General features: G+C 40.0%; 1 non-coding gene across 1 annotated transcript; it reads left to right on the top strand.

The window, feature by feature from the left end:
* Nucleotides 1-11,155: 11,155 nt before the first annotated feature.
* On the top strand, nt 11,156-11,237 carry trnas-cga (transfer RNA serine (anticodon CGA)). Its single transcript has one exon. It is a non-coding gene; the product is annotated as a tRNA-Ser (tRNA).
* The last annotated feature ends 2,585 nt before the right edge of the window (nt 11,238-13,822 follow it).

Raw genomic sequence — 13,822 nt, 5'->3', positions numbered from 1 at the left:
ATACATTTTTTATGCCATGACTCTCCGACAGGGAACCGAGTTGTTGGCAAAGGACAGTCTGTTCTCCCCCAATATGTCAAATATAGCAACCTGATCAGTGGCCCCACACTTCTAAGTTTGATGCCGCAGCTATCCCTCAAGCGTCACTTACTGAGAAAAGTCTGAGTCAAAGGTGGTTGGGGTGGTTGGATGGGTCATACACTGGCCTTTCCCTCTGGATGACAGAGTTAGTGTCCCATTCGTGATTTGTTTCAAAGTCATGATATGTAAGTATGTAAATGACCTAAATGACGTGACTTATGTTATGAATGCCTGAATGTAGTTATTTTAGTATGATCGCTTTCTAAACCTAAACAAGTAGTTTTGCTGCCTAAACCTAACCAAACGTGATCATTTGACAATGTTAATAATGATCCAAAAGTCAAAGTATGTCATAATACGTGAAGTGTTTGTCAGTGAGCTTTATATTGAAAGTCTAAGGGGACGTTGTATATTATGTATTATTGCAAAATGGACTGCGGTGCCTTTATTTTGAAAGTTTAACCAGACATTGTATTACAAAATGGACTGCAGAGCCTTTATCTTGAAAGTCCAACCAGACATGGTATGTTACGTATTATTGCGAAATTGACTGCAGAGCCTTTAATTTAAAAGTCCAACCGAAAGTTGCATATTATGTATTGTTACTAACTTGACTGCAGAGGCTTTATTTTGAAAGTCTTAACGGATGTTGTATTGCAAATTGAACTGTGGAGCCTTTATCTTGAAAGTCTAACCGGTCGTTATATATTACCTATTATTGTTGTTCAGGGGCAAAAGTGACGTTAGTGGGGCAGGTAGAGCATCACAGTTCAAAGCTAAAGGCCACTGACAAAGCTGCCTTATTTGACGAGTTGGGAGTGAGAATGTTTTTTGTCCGCACTGATATGTTTGTCCATTATGAATTCATTATGGGGAACAAGTTCACCGATACTGGCTCACTAAATAGAAATCAGATCATAAAATGATTTACTGAAGGCAGCTCTCAAAAGGCTTCTGTGAGCATCTGTAAATGTGTAGATGTGGGTGTTTTTTTTAGCACATCAATGCAACGTGTGACTGTCTAATCTAGAATCACAATGTGCTAGTGTGTGTGTGTGTGTGTGTGTGTGTGTGTGTGCGTGTGTGTGTGTGTGTGTGTGTTCATAAACACAGAGACACATAAGCTATACACCCACATCTCTGCAAAGGAAATATATGCACTTCTGTGCAGACCAGGCTCTTTATTGATCAGAAGACTTCTCAAAGACAGAGTTGTGGTCGAAACTCTAACAATGAGGAGGTGGTTCATATAGATCATAATCCACACCTCCCTATGAGTGCGTAGCTGTGTGTGTGAACTCAAAAGTGGAGGCACACGTGAAGTACACTTTGTACTGGAAAGCACATTTACAGATTAACGTGACGCACATATCTAAATAAACTCACTAACCTTAAAGGTACAAAGTAGTTTTCAGACAGTATGAATGAAAAATGTATGCCAATTTAGCCAGAACAAAAAGTACAGCCATGAAAGTCAGTTAAAGTAGCGCACTGATGAATGCACCTGCAAAGAACAGGTGGGTCCGCACACCACAGTTCAGTTCACAGTTGTTCTCCTTGGTTGGCCTCATTCAAGACAACTGCCCAGCAAGTTCTTATACTTAAAGATCCCCTCCAAAAATGTTATCACCTGTTTATTTGTTTTTTTTTTCTTGAGAGGACAGTTTTCATTTAGCAGTATATGTGGATGGGAAGCCTGTTAGTAACTTCTACAGTTTCTTTCGGTCACTGTTGTGCCTTTTATTCACCATTGTTTACAGGTTCAGGTGCAGGTCATTGGAGAAACATCGAAGGTACAAATTGTATGAAAACAAAAACTGACTTGAAATATATTCCAAGTACCACATTTTTCGGAGAGTGCAAGTGTGAATACGTGTGGGTGTGTGTTAAGGTGATACTCTCCAAATGATAACAGTATTTGAGTTCACGTTCTCTGCATGAACAAGTTCCAGATTGTCCAAAGATGAAAAAGCAGAGCCTTGACGGTGATGTTTATTGTCTGTAGTGCTATTAAATGCCCCCTTCTCTCTCTTTCACTGGCACTTTATTTGCTATGAGCTCAATTTTCAGACATCATCATACTCCAACATCTGGGAAACGGTAAAGCCACAGCCTCCTTTGAGCTCATCAGTGTAAAATAGGCATCGACCACATTCATCATGACACCATCTCATTTCCTGTCAGTCGAGTGATGGAAAGTGGTCGGATTTAACACTCCTTTATGGAGTGAGAGCATTCTGCGGCCTTAGAGATGCAGCCATAATGCCACTTGATAACCAGACAGAAAAGAAGAGAAATAGACAGATGAAGAAAGGATGGGTGGATAAGTCCTCCGAATGAGAGGATGGCTGGTAATTCCTGAAACGGATCTTGTCAGGAATTACAGGCTCTTATTGTGTTCTGGGTGGGCTGCTGTGCTGTGAATTGTAATCGCAGGTAGAAATGTGGGCTGTGGGTCTGGTGGTAAACATCAGCTGCGAAACATGAACTGCGAGGGCATCACATATATATGTGCGATGGGAAATAAAATCATGTTAAAAGTCTGAAGCCCTGTTGAGTAAATGTGCGCTGATTTTAAGCATTCATAGACATGCAGGTGACCATGACCTGTAACATTTCTAATTTAGCTAGATGTCAAAGTCTTTTCACTGAGTAAATTTACCTCATACCTTCCAATAGTAAATGAACAGAGACAGTGTGGTGTATTTTGCTTCCCATCATAAGTAGGAATAGTGAGAAGTGGCATAGTTATTAAACCATGGTGCGTACAGGGTCAACCCATTTACTTGGGTTATTTTGAGCTCTCAGGCTGCAGCATGATTGGTCAAGCGTGGGTTACATCTATAGCTGTAGCCATATCTTTGACAACCCTATTCTGTTTTGAAAGGCGTGATGTTGTTATCGCTCTCCGATGATGATGATGATGTTGATGAGGATGACAGCGGTGGCGACAGTCGAGCTAGAATATGTGTTGTTTTGATGTTTCCTGGCAGAGGTCGGTCCTCAGAAAGTCTCCAAGCGTTCATGGGGATTCGATGGTATACAATGGTAATGCTCTCTCTGTTCACCTCAGTAACTGTGAAACAGTCGCTCACTGCCCAATGTGATTTAAATGTCACAACTTCAAGCTGTGCAAGCAGCATTTATTGTCCAGTATGACAACATTTTGATCATGTAAGTCCCAACCTTCACTGTTAGACAGTTCTGCGATTTCTACAGTAACTAACTGTATTTCACCCTGTATAAAACTGTAAATCTTCATAACATTAAATAATTGTGGATTACATTGGATCATGGAAATATTATCTGAGTTAGATATAAATGGGGTGATTTACTGTATTGTTTTGAATTTGATGTTACCTATTTTGTTTAGTGTAATGGCCCTTTTGAATGCCCAAAGTTGTGTGAGCACAATATATGGTTTTATGTTTTCTAATCTAAACCTTTCAAATATGAACTCAATTAACTGAATGGTAAATCTATATCTATTTTTAGCAAATTTTCCTGAGAACCCATTTGCATATTATGCGACCCCATGTGTGGTCCTGACCCAGGGTTGGGAATGTATAAGAAAGGCCTCGAGTGTGATCACGGTTCTCCATGTAAAAGTTTTGACTTAATACAGACGATAAGAACACTTATAAAACCTTCATTAGACAAAGTCGACTAGACTGTTTCTCTGTCCGTGTTTGGAAAATGGCAGATCGAATGATCTCATGCACTTGTCATATCCTGTTAGTCATTGTGTACAGACTTCTCCTAATCAATGTCAGAATGAAATATTTCTCCTGTTCTGCATTTGGCTTTTGTCATTAGAGCTACTTCTGATTATGTTTGAATTCTGGCGTAGACCTTAACTTTCTCATGCTGATGCATCTCATTGAAAAGTTTGTCAGCCCATCCTCACTTCCAGCGAGTCAAATACAGCAGCCTGGTCAGTGGCCCTACGCTTCTAAGTTTGACGGTGTAGTTGGCCCTCTAGCTACCCCCTCTAAAGTCGGAGTGGGTGATTGAATGGGTCATACACTGGTATTTCTCTCCAGAGACCAGAGTTTTTGTCCCATGTGTGCCCAAGAGTGATTTGTTTTTAAGTTATATCATGTAAGTTAACATACGTAAATGATGTACGTACATAAGTTACATGCCTCACATAATGTAAGTGATGTAAGATGTTTTTCTAAACCTAACAAAGTCGTTTTTTTCCTAAATTTAACATCAATAACAGTCTGCAAGCCATAATTTGTCATAATATATTAACTGTTTGTCAGCTTTATTTTGAAAGTCTAACTCAATTACGTATTCTTGCTTAACTGATCTCGGCGCCCTTCACATGCAAAACTGACGCTGGAGGTGTAGGTATAGCATCACATTTTGAAGCTCAAGGCCACTGAAAGCTGCTGTTTTTGACCTTGTTGGGAGCGACAACACGTTGTGGGATGCTAAAACAACACCTGTTTGGAACATTCCACAGGTAGTAATACTAGTAGTAGTAGTAGTAATAGTATCATGATTGGGTATGAAAGGGGCATCCTCGAAAGGCTCAGTTGTTCATAAGCAAGGATGAGCTGAGGTTCACCACTTTGATTGAACCCATGATTATATAAAAGATATTAATTCATAAAATTGTTGTTGGCAGTTGAAAAGGATAGCATTCTGTTTTTAATTACGTTATACGCAGCATCCCAACTTTATTGTAATCAGGGTTGAATAAAGTGGATGCTTACACGTGGCACACAGGATGTTTTAGAAACATGGAGGTACGTTTGGAATCTGCAGGGTAACATATGCCTGTGTGTGTATGTGCAATATCAGCACCCCGAAAAGAGTGTTAGACCCTCAATAGGTTTTTAATAAGCAAGGAAGTCGTTGTGAGCTAATTATCCACCATCTCAGTAGATTTGCAATTACTGCAGTATTACTCTCATCTCTCTTCCCTTCTACTGTGTTGAATGATCTCTGCGTGTGAGGAGCCAGAGCCCATGGTGGTGAGAAAACACATGAACTCAAATGGTGATCTGACAGGCATTTCCCAGAACTGATGTGTGTGTTTGTGTGTGTGTGTTTTGTGTTAATGTTTGGCGTGTGGGCGGTTGCAGTGGCAGTTGGAATAAGTATGCGCGCGTGCCTTTCCCGCGAGCACACATCAATGTGGTTGGCTGTGTTAAACTAAGTGGGATCCGTTTCAGTGTTGACGGTAAAGCCGGGTTTCATGTAGCAACTCTAAATTGCTGCCAGTCCATCCATGAAACTGGTAGCAAACAGTAGACATGGTGTGATGATAAACATGAATAATAAACAGGGTTTTTTGCAGAGGCAGTGTTGAGAGAGGGAGCGAGAGAGGGGAGCCGAGCATCTACAGTGATTTGTATGTAGGGAAGGGCTATCCTCTGAAGGTGAACAAGCTGCGGTGTGATAGAATAGCTTTGCCTTTTAATCAAGGTGCGTACAGCATCGTATCGGCGGGAGATTTATTGCTGAATTGCTTTCAGTCAGCGTTACCCAAAGGAAAACTCCATATCCTCACAGCCAAGGGGCAACAAAGAGCCAAAGTTAAGGTGATGGTGATCAAACAAAACTCTTCTGATTCCTTACTAATTACAATAAACTTGGCGATTAGGCATCTAAACACCTAAAAGTAACGCATAAAACAAATAAAAATGCAGTTCTCGTTAAATGTTTTTCATTTATGTGGATCATCAACAAGTATTGCTCCTGAGTCCGTCTTTAAAACAAACAGGCAACAGCGCAGGATTCACATCATAACTTATGTCGCACTTAGTTATGGACTTCAGCATCTTCGCAAAGTGAAAGCAGTTAAAGGGCTTTCAGCTGCGACTGTAATATAAATCAATAGTTTATCTCCCTATCTCTCCTCATTAGTGAAATCTCCAGGCTACCACGCTGCAGATTATTGTTTTGTTTTGGAAGATTGTGATCTCCTAAGCACTTTGCGAGAGCCATTAAAGTGCCATTTCCTTCACCAGAATCCCTCTTCAAGTCATTTTGAATAAGTGTTTTCTGGTCGCTTGATGTTTTCATGTTTATAGTCGGAGTACAAATGTTTGTTTTGGTGACAGGAGAGGCAGTGAATTTCCCTTTATGTGTGACGTGGTGCTAGTTTTTCTCAACTTAAGCTGTTATTGAAGGCATATATCTTTTTTTAGAAGAGTGGATCTGAGCTTTTGGCAGGATGTTGAGTTTGTTTTATATAAACACACAACATCATGATCATTCTTGATTATTGCAGTGGCAAAAACACTTTTATACCAACAGTAAGTGATTCATTCAATATTAGGAGCAAGAGCAAATCAATTTTGAGCTCATATTAATCCAGTTTTGCTGTGGTCGTACAACACATTTGACCAACTATTGCTGGGAATATACAGCATGGCACTTCATTGATACCATTTTGTGGTTCAGTATGCTGCCACTAGAGCTCACTCTTAAGCAGAACAATACAGACGGTGGGAGTATTCTTCCCAGTCTCTAAAACGGTCCTACACATTGTTTCCTTTACATATCTGCTTACACATGGAGAAGCATTTATAATTTTGGCAACATGATGCCTCCCTTCTATATTTGGATCTATTTAATAGCACTCCTGCTACTTGATGTACCTTTTAGGTTTAGTGCTTTGTAACCCTTCACTGCCCATGTTTGAGTCTCTGTAACCTTTCCTGACAAAAGTTGTTTTTGTTTTCTTCGTCGTCTTTACAAAGCTAGTCCGATGTGTCTGAGTCACGTCTCTGCAAATGACTTACTAAGCCTCTTAAGTTTAATTCTTTGGGTTGCACTTGAAGCATAGAAAATCTTTGATTTTTCAATCAAGTCATGCTGGCGATGCAGCTCCACTATCACAACACAATGCCGACACTCTCCACGAACACTGCTCCTTGCGGATACAGGTTTGTGTTTGTGTATTCAGGTGCCGCCTTTGGAGTTGGACAGGGACACCATGGGAGACAGAACAAAGACAAGCAAGCCTCGACACTTCTGAGCCAGAAAGAGCCACTCTGTCACGAAAGTAATATGACAAGTGTTCACTTTTGCTGTCACAGGACCCATGGAAACGATCCCTTGGTGCAAGGCGGTGGCAAGTTCAGGAAACAAAAGGCAGGTAAATTGACAGGACAGCAGATAGAGAATGAGTTGAAAGCGGTTTACAGAGAGTTAGAAAACACCCAGGGGAGAGTGTGGGTAGTGGGTAGCAGCAGAGAAAGAGGGTGAGAGATAGACTTAGAGAGGAGTAATAATGAAGAATGAGAGCTAGTGGGAGGGAGCTGTCAAAAGAGAAAGAAAGTGATCAAGTAGGTGTGCGGCACGGAGGGAGGTAGGGAGATGAAGGGACAAGGTTGGTGTGAAAAAGGCGAGGAGCGACTGTTTTAATAACTTCAACTTACCACAGGTCAATTGAGACGAGATCTCCCCAAACACACAGGTGCCTTAATAAAAGCCTTGCACATCACATTCAATAACTCACCTCGAGAAACCAATGAAAGCCGCTAAGGCTGTGACAGACATATGAGCCAACATATGGATCTACCTGCCTCTCTAAGGGCTGGCGTTACAGTCATCAAGAGGAGCAAAAGAGAAATCAATACCAAACAATGGCAAAGCAACTTTATTAGTTCTTATTAGACCAGGTTAATGAATCCCACTGCTGTTGCAAAACGCAAGGACACGAGCCTGTGCATGGATTTTTCCCCCTTGAACCTTTCCATCACTCCACCCGGGTGTTTTCATCTCATCATTCACGTTGACTACGGCGGCCGTCACAATCCTCTTTTGCTCCCGGGTGAGTAAAGCTCTGTGTCGGACGTAATGGCACGCATTTTTTCCCCTATAAGCTGCTTGCGCACATGGTGACAGATCATGGTAACCACAGTAGTGACGGTATAGATGCTGTCAGTCACGAGACAGAATTATTCTTGGAGAGATCAGCGTGTCCATCCTGAGTCTATTTTTAAAGACTGAAGCAGAAGTACAATCAGCAGCAAATACAAGACTGTCTTAAAGATGAACTCACTAGAAACCTGTTGCTCTTGTTGACAAGCCGCATGTTTTTTCTCTGTTGAAAGGTGTCAAACCTTTACCCAGGGGTGAGTTAGTATAGTTGATGAAATAGTCATGATGCCTTCCACATCATGACTTTTTCATCAGCCCACCTTTAATTAAACATGAAAAGCCTTGACTTCCACCAGCAAGCAGAATCACCTTGAAATCTGTTCAGCAGGTCGGATCGTGACGAGTCCTGCTGGCAGGATCAGTCCCTGTGTTTTAAAAATGTGGTTTCAGATTTGTTTCTCAGACTCACAGTCGGGGGGATAACACGTTGTTTTTGTAAAGCAGAGTTTCTGGGATATGATGCCATTAATTTTAGACTACTGTAGTGTCACCACTCTGGGTATAATATATGTTCCAATTAACATTAATGGTATTCTCACAGACACATGATGCACCCTGGATGAGATTTATGAAAATAAAATGTGAATTATTATACATTTTTATTCATCCAAATTTAAAAAAATCCTTGCACCTCACCAAAACTGAAAAAAAAAGATATATGTTTGTATTGTTACACGGAATAAGAAGCAGAGTGTGAATATAGTGTTTTATCAGTCTTTAATTTACAGTAGTGTGTCTTTTCAAATGATTGATGAGTCTAGCAATGCAAAAAGAATAATAAACTTCCCATTCTGTTACATCCCATGTTTCCCTTGAGAATCAGCACGAGGTTAGACGAATGCGTTCAGTTTGCAAATGAAAGGTTTCTAATTATAATGTGATGATTAAAGTAATTCCTGAGCAGAGAAAGCAACACTCTAACACAATTACAATTTAGGATGAGACACTGAAGATGTTCTCCAAATGTGCTCCATTATTATATTTATAAAAATAATCCATTAAGATTAAAACAAGTAATACATAAACCTTGATTTACTGAAGAAGTGTGCAATGTGTTTTAAAGGTGATGGCATTGGGAGGTTTCCAAGCGTTGGTGTGAGGATGAGCATTATATGGTTTGAACACGCACATGTACAGTATACACCCACAATAGACCATGAGACACAGAAATCTAGAAATGACTATAGAGTCGTCATCAAAAACTTAATGAAAATAGCAGTTTAGTGTTTGATAAACAGCTAGTTTATCTCAAAAAGTAAAATAAAATAAACCTGTTGATTTTAGCTTTAATAATTCATAAATTACTCGCAAATGAATCAGAACTATTTTGTTAATTAATAATTTAACACTCCTTTTACAAATTTTTTAAGAGAAAAATACCAAAAAAAGTAAATATTTTTACATTTTGGACTGTTGGTTGGATATGTATATATGAAAATGACATTTAAGCACTTGTAACTGTATTTCGACAAACATTAGTTCATGTACCATCGCAACAACACTGCTGTTTTTTACCTGTTCATTTTTCCAGCTTTGTTGCGGAAACAAATTTTACCTATGAGCAGAAATACATTCATCAGTACTGCAGAAAGAAGCACGGGTTTTGGATTGGACAGTGGACTTCAAGACGATCGCTGCCCACAGGCTGGCCAAGCGACAGGAAATCAAGACCTTGTTGTACCTACATCTTTACAGAGGCACGGCTCCACCATGACATCCTGGATCAAGCTGCAGTTGCACTCGATGGGTGGACCGTGTTCTGAGCTGACATAGTGCAGGACTACAGCAGGATGAGGAGAGGTGGACTCTGTGTGCACATCATTGATGCTTGGTGCTCACACACAGTCAAAGTGAATGAACTGATTTTCCCAAATGTCGAACTTTCAATGTGAAAATGCCGACCATACTATCATACATACATACTATGTATGTATATAAATAACTGTATGTTCTATGTTTGTGCAGCATGAAGGAGTTTACAAACAACACTGTGCAACCTTGTGTTGTATAATTTGGAGAACAGGAAATGAGCAACACTATCAACGGCCTGACCTGCATATGAATATATATGGAGCCACACATTAAAACAGCCCACAATGATATCAATGTGTATCCCTTGCCACAAGGTTTAATTTTATTTCAGTGATGTTGCTGTGTTCATGTTAGATTTTTGTAATATTAGCAAGAGATTAGGTCATCAACATACTTTAACTAAAACAACCACCAACAACCCATTGTTGTCTCTCTTTTCTTATACAAGTGAAACTGTCATCTACCTGGTTTACACATTACAGTACCAACGACTTGTGTGTAGGCGCCAGTCTCGCCCTGCTCACTAAAGCTGAATTTCAGGAGACTTTAGCAGAGCTGGTAGTGCTGTGAGACATGATAGGTCAAGCAGATGTGTTGTGAAATCATGAGCTATCCTCGTTAGCAGGCAGCACTTCTACAATAAGCATCATTAAAAGCCACTGCAGGAAATAATGGAAATGTCAAGTGGAACGAACAAGGCACAACAGTTGCCATGAGGACGTTATTTTATTTTTTTGGATGCTATTTTTGTACTGTTTGGTTCAGTTTTACTTCACGTGCACATACAATACATACCTGCAGAAACACAGATTAAAGCCATATACATACTGAACAAAGACAAAACAACAAAGTTATCATGACTTATATTCAATCTTCTCATGACAATAACAGTCAAGACAGTAGAGAATGCTGTGCTTTTGCTACTACACCATCTTCTCATATAGAAATACTGATGGTTATGTAATGAAAACCCAAAGAAAGCAAAATTATTAAAAGTGTATGATAAATTAACAGGCCAAACTGTATATGTTGACAAGTTTCAGTGCCCCATTTGGACTGGATTGATTTTTCTAGGAGAGATGGGATTGTTTTAACATTTAACATCTGACATTAATCCTGTCCACAGTGCATACTGTATAAGGGTAACTTTTCACCCCGACTACTAGTAATGAACAGCCACAATTACCTTTTTCATCGACCTCGCTGGCCCTCCTGTAATTTAAATCCCCTTCAGAGGGACAACCTCTGAATGTGCAAATATCGGCGGGACTGCTTTGAGTATGTGAGAGGTGAACATCTATCCTGCTTTTGATTTCAGTGATTGAAATTGAAAGCTCAAAGCTTGCTTGCTGACCAAGCTGTGATGGCCGAGTGGTTAAGGCGTTGGACTCGAAATCCAATGGGGGTTCCCCGCGCAGGTTCAAATCCCGCTCACAGCGTTGGTGTTGTCACTTCTTAAGTGAACCTTACTTTCAGATACATTTACACATAGTTTAGGATTCTTGAAAGTATGTAATTTGGTACTAATGTGGCTTAACTTGAATATTCAATCCCTGGATCCCTTGGCACCACGTCGTATCCTTAGGCAAGACAGCTGTTCCATCCATGTGTGTGACATGCTGATTATAGACAAATTATGCAGCACTTTGGATAGGAAGCATTGAGTCACTCATGATAAGCAGGTTGGCCAACTCTCCATCAGTTGTAGTTGACTGGGATCCCCAAATTTGTTCCTAAACAACTGACAAAGGACGCAGCCACTGTGTTTAAATTGTTCTCACCATAGTGTTACTGGCTTGCATGCCAATCAGCTTGCTTTGCAAACCTCAGTACATGTTGCTAATGGTGCAAGACTCAGGGTTTCCAAGTGGAATTACGTGCATCGATTTGCAGACTGTGAAGTCTGCATGCACCAGACCTGTTTCATGGCATGAATACACAAATTGTCACTGACCTATGGTCACATAAATAATTGTTTAAAACGTTCACCATCTTTGTTTGGCATTCTAATATTTGCTAATTCACATTGAAGTCCACAATTTATCTGAGGCAGATGGGACTGTATTTAGTTTTGCAGGTACAGTATGTAGTTGTAAACCAAAATATTGGACAAAATGAAACTTTGACCTGATAAATGTGCTAGGTAAAAACTAAAGGTATTACCAAAGTTATCACCATTGGTATAGAGATAGATATGTAATTCATCCATAGAGATAAGTGGTAAGATGGCTGAAAATATAACAACATAACTTAACTTTAGTGTTAATGGCCAACATTATGGTCACAAAGACCTTTCTCAAGACACAACTTAAGAGAGGTTGTTGGGACTGAAACAATGCAAAGGTAAAATAAAATGTGTGCAGGAATTACTCATTTTCATTGGAATTGATTTTCTGAAATGTCATTCCTTGCGCCATAAAAAAGCAAGTGGTGCGTATGTCGCCTTCGAATCATTTTAAACTTTGCAGTCATTGATGTAAAGAAACAAGAAGAAAAGAAGAGGCCTCTCTGAGAACTTAAATGGGCTATCAAAGCGTCTAAATAAGGAGGCTGCCCATTTTGCATTTAGAAAATGGCCACGTCAATGTTTGTGTGTATACTGTAGTTGATGGTAAAAGTGTGTCCAACACCAGTCTTTTTCATGTCTGTTTATGTTCTCATAAATGTTACAAGTACACCAAAGTGTCAGAAGAATCAGATGGCTTGTGTGTGGGGGGTCTGTTTTGTCCTGACGCGTGTTTGTGCTGTTGTCAGGAGAAAAAGGGAGCTGAAAGGGCTTGAGATAAAGTTGAGAAGGCATTACTCATAGCTACTTGTTGTTTTATTGGTCTTTGTAATAGCACGACCACCTACTGTAAATATTGCTGTGATTATCCAAGAGTGGCTGAGCAAGGAGAAGAGAATTGGCTGATTCACTTAAAGGATCGCATGACTGATCAAAGGAGTGTGGAAACCCTGCTGATTTAATGAAACTGTAAAGTGGCTGGCCAAGTTAAACCACATTTGTTATTTTGTTTTTGTTTACCCTTGCTAATACAGTATGTGGTCTTCAATTAATTCGGATTAAAATAACTATTTTACAGGACCCCTAACAACAGCCTAGGTGTTGGCAATTATGTTTATGCAGCTTGTTTTTAGTTATTTCACCGGTGCAGTGGAGACATGAGCCTTGTATTCTTTTGTTTGTTTGAATATTACATTTCAAATTCATTTAGGAGACAAAGTTTATTCATAAAACTCTTTGATGTGGGAACTCCTCTTGCCTTACTGTACAGTAGATTCAGTGCATGTCCTAGCTGCTGCAGATTTTGTGCCCAACACTGACAGATGTGCAGGACGACCCTGCAGGGTCATTTCACCAGAGGTATGGTGATATTTCTGCCCTGTATAGGCTAATTATGTCAGGGTGCAGTTTGTTCTGCCAGAGGTGGGATGGTACATCTGTCTTGAAGGGCAATTTTTCCACATTGACTGGCTGTTTGGCCAAAGGCAGAGTGATATTTCTGTGGTAACGTCTTGCAGCACTGTCGCAAACAGCAGGTGATGATTTGTGAATTCTGCCCTCAATACTAGACCGCAACATGCGTGTTTTGTTGTCATTTTCATGTGATGGTATGCGATCATCCGTGCTCTTTAAATGCCATTTATTCAGTCTAGCACACCATCATTCATTCAGTAGCAGGGGATGGACGTACATGCACACAAACAGCTAGTTCATTGAAATTTATTTACAAAGTCAGTGTTGGAGGGTGACGGTTTGGCTCACGTAATAATAATGACATGACTTGCACCTAGGCAATCAGGGACTGAGTTCTGTGTGAGGCAAACAGGAACTGGTGACTATTTTGAGGAAGTAATTATTTTAAGCATAACCATGATTTTTTCCTAAGCCTAACCAAGTAGTTTTGTCGTCTTTATTTTGAAAAAATAAAATGTAACCGGATGTAGCATGTCTGTTATTGGTCACATGACCACAAAAGAGACTGCTGATCGACGGATCTGTTACACAGTCTGGTGTGATTCT

Source organism: Pagrus major, chromosome 21 (genome assembly GCF_040436345.1).
Source record: "Pagrus major chromosome 21, Pma_NU_1.0".
Taxonomy (NCBI): Eukaryota; Metazoa; Chordata; class Actinopteri; order Spariformes; family Sparidae; genus Pagrus; species Pagrus major.
Note: the sequence above shows the minus strand (reverse complement) of the source record. Positions and strands in the feature narration are given on the sequence as shown.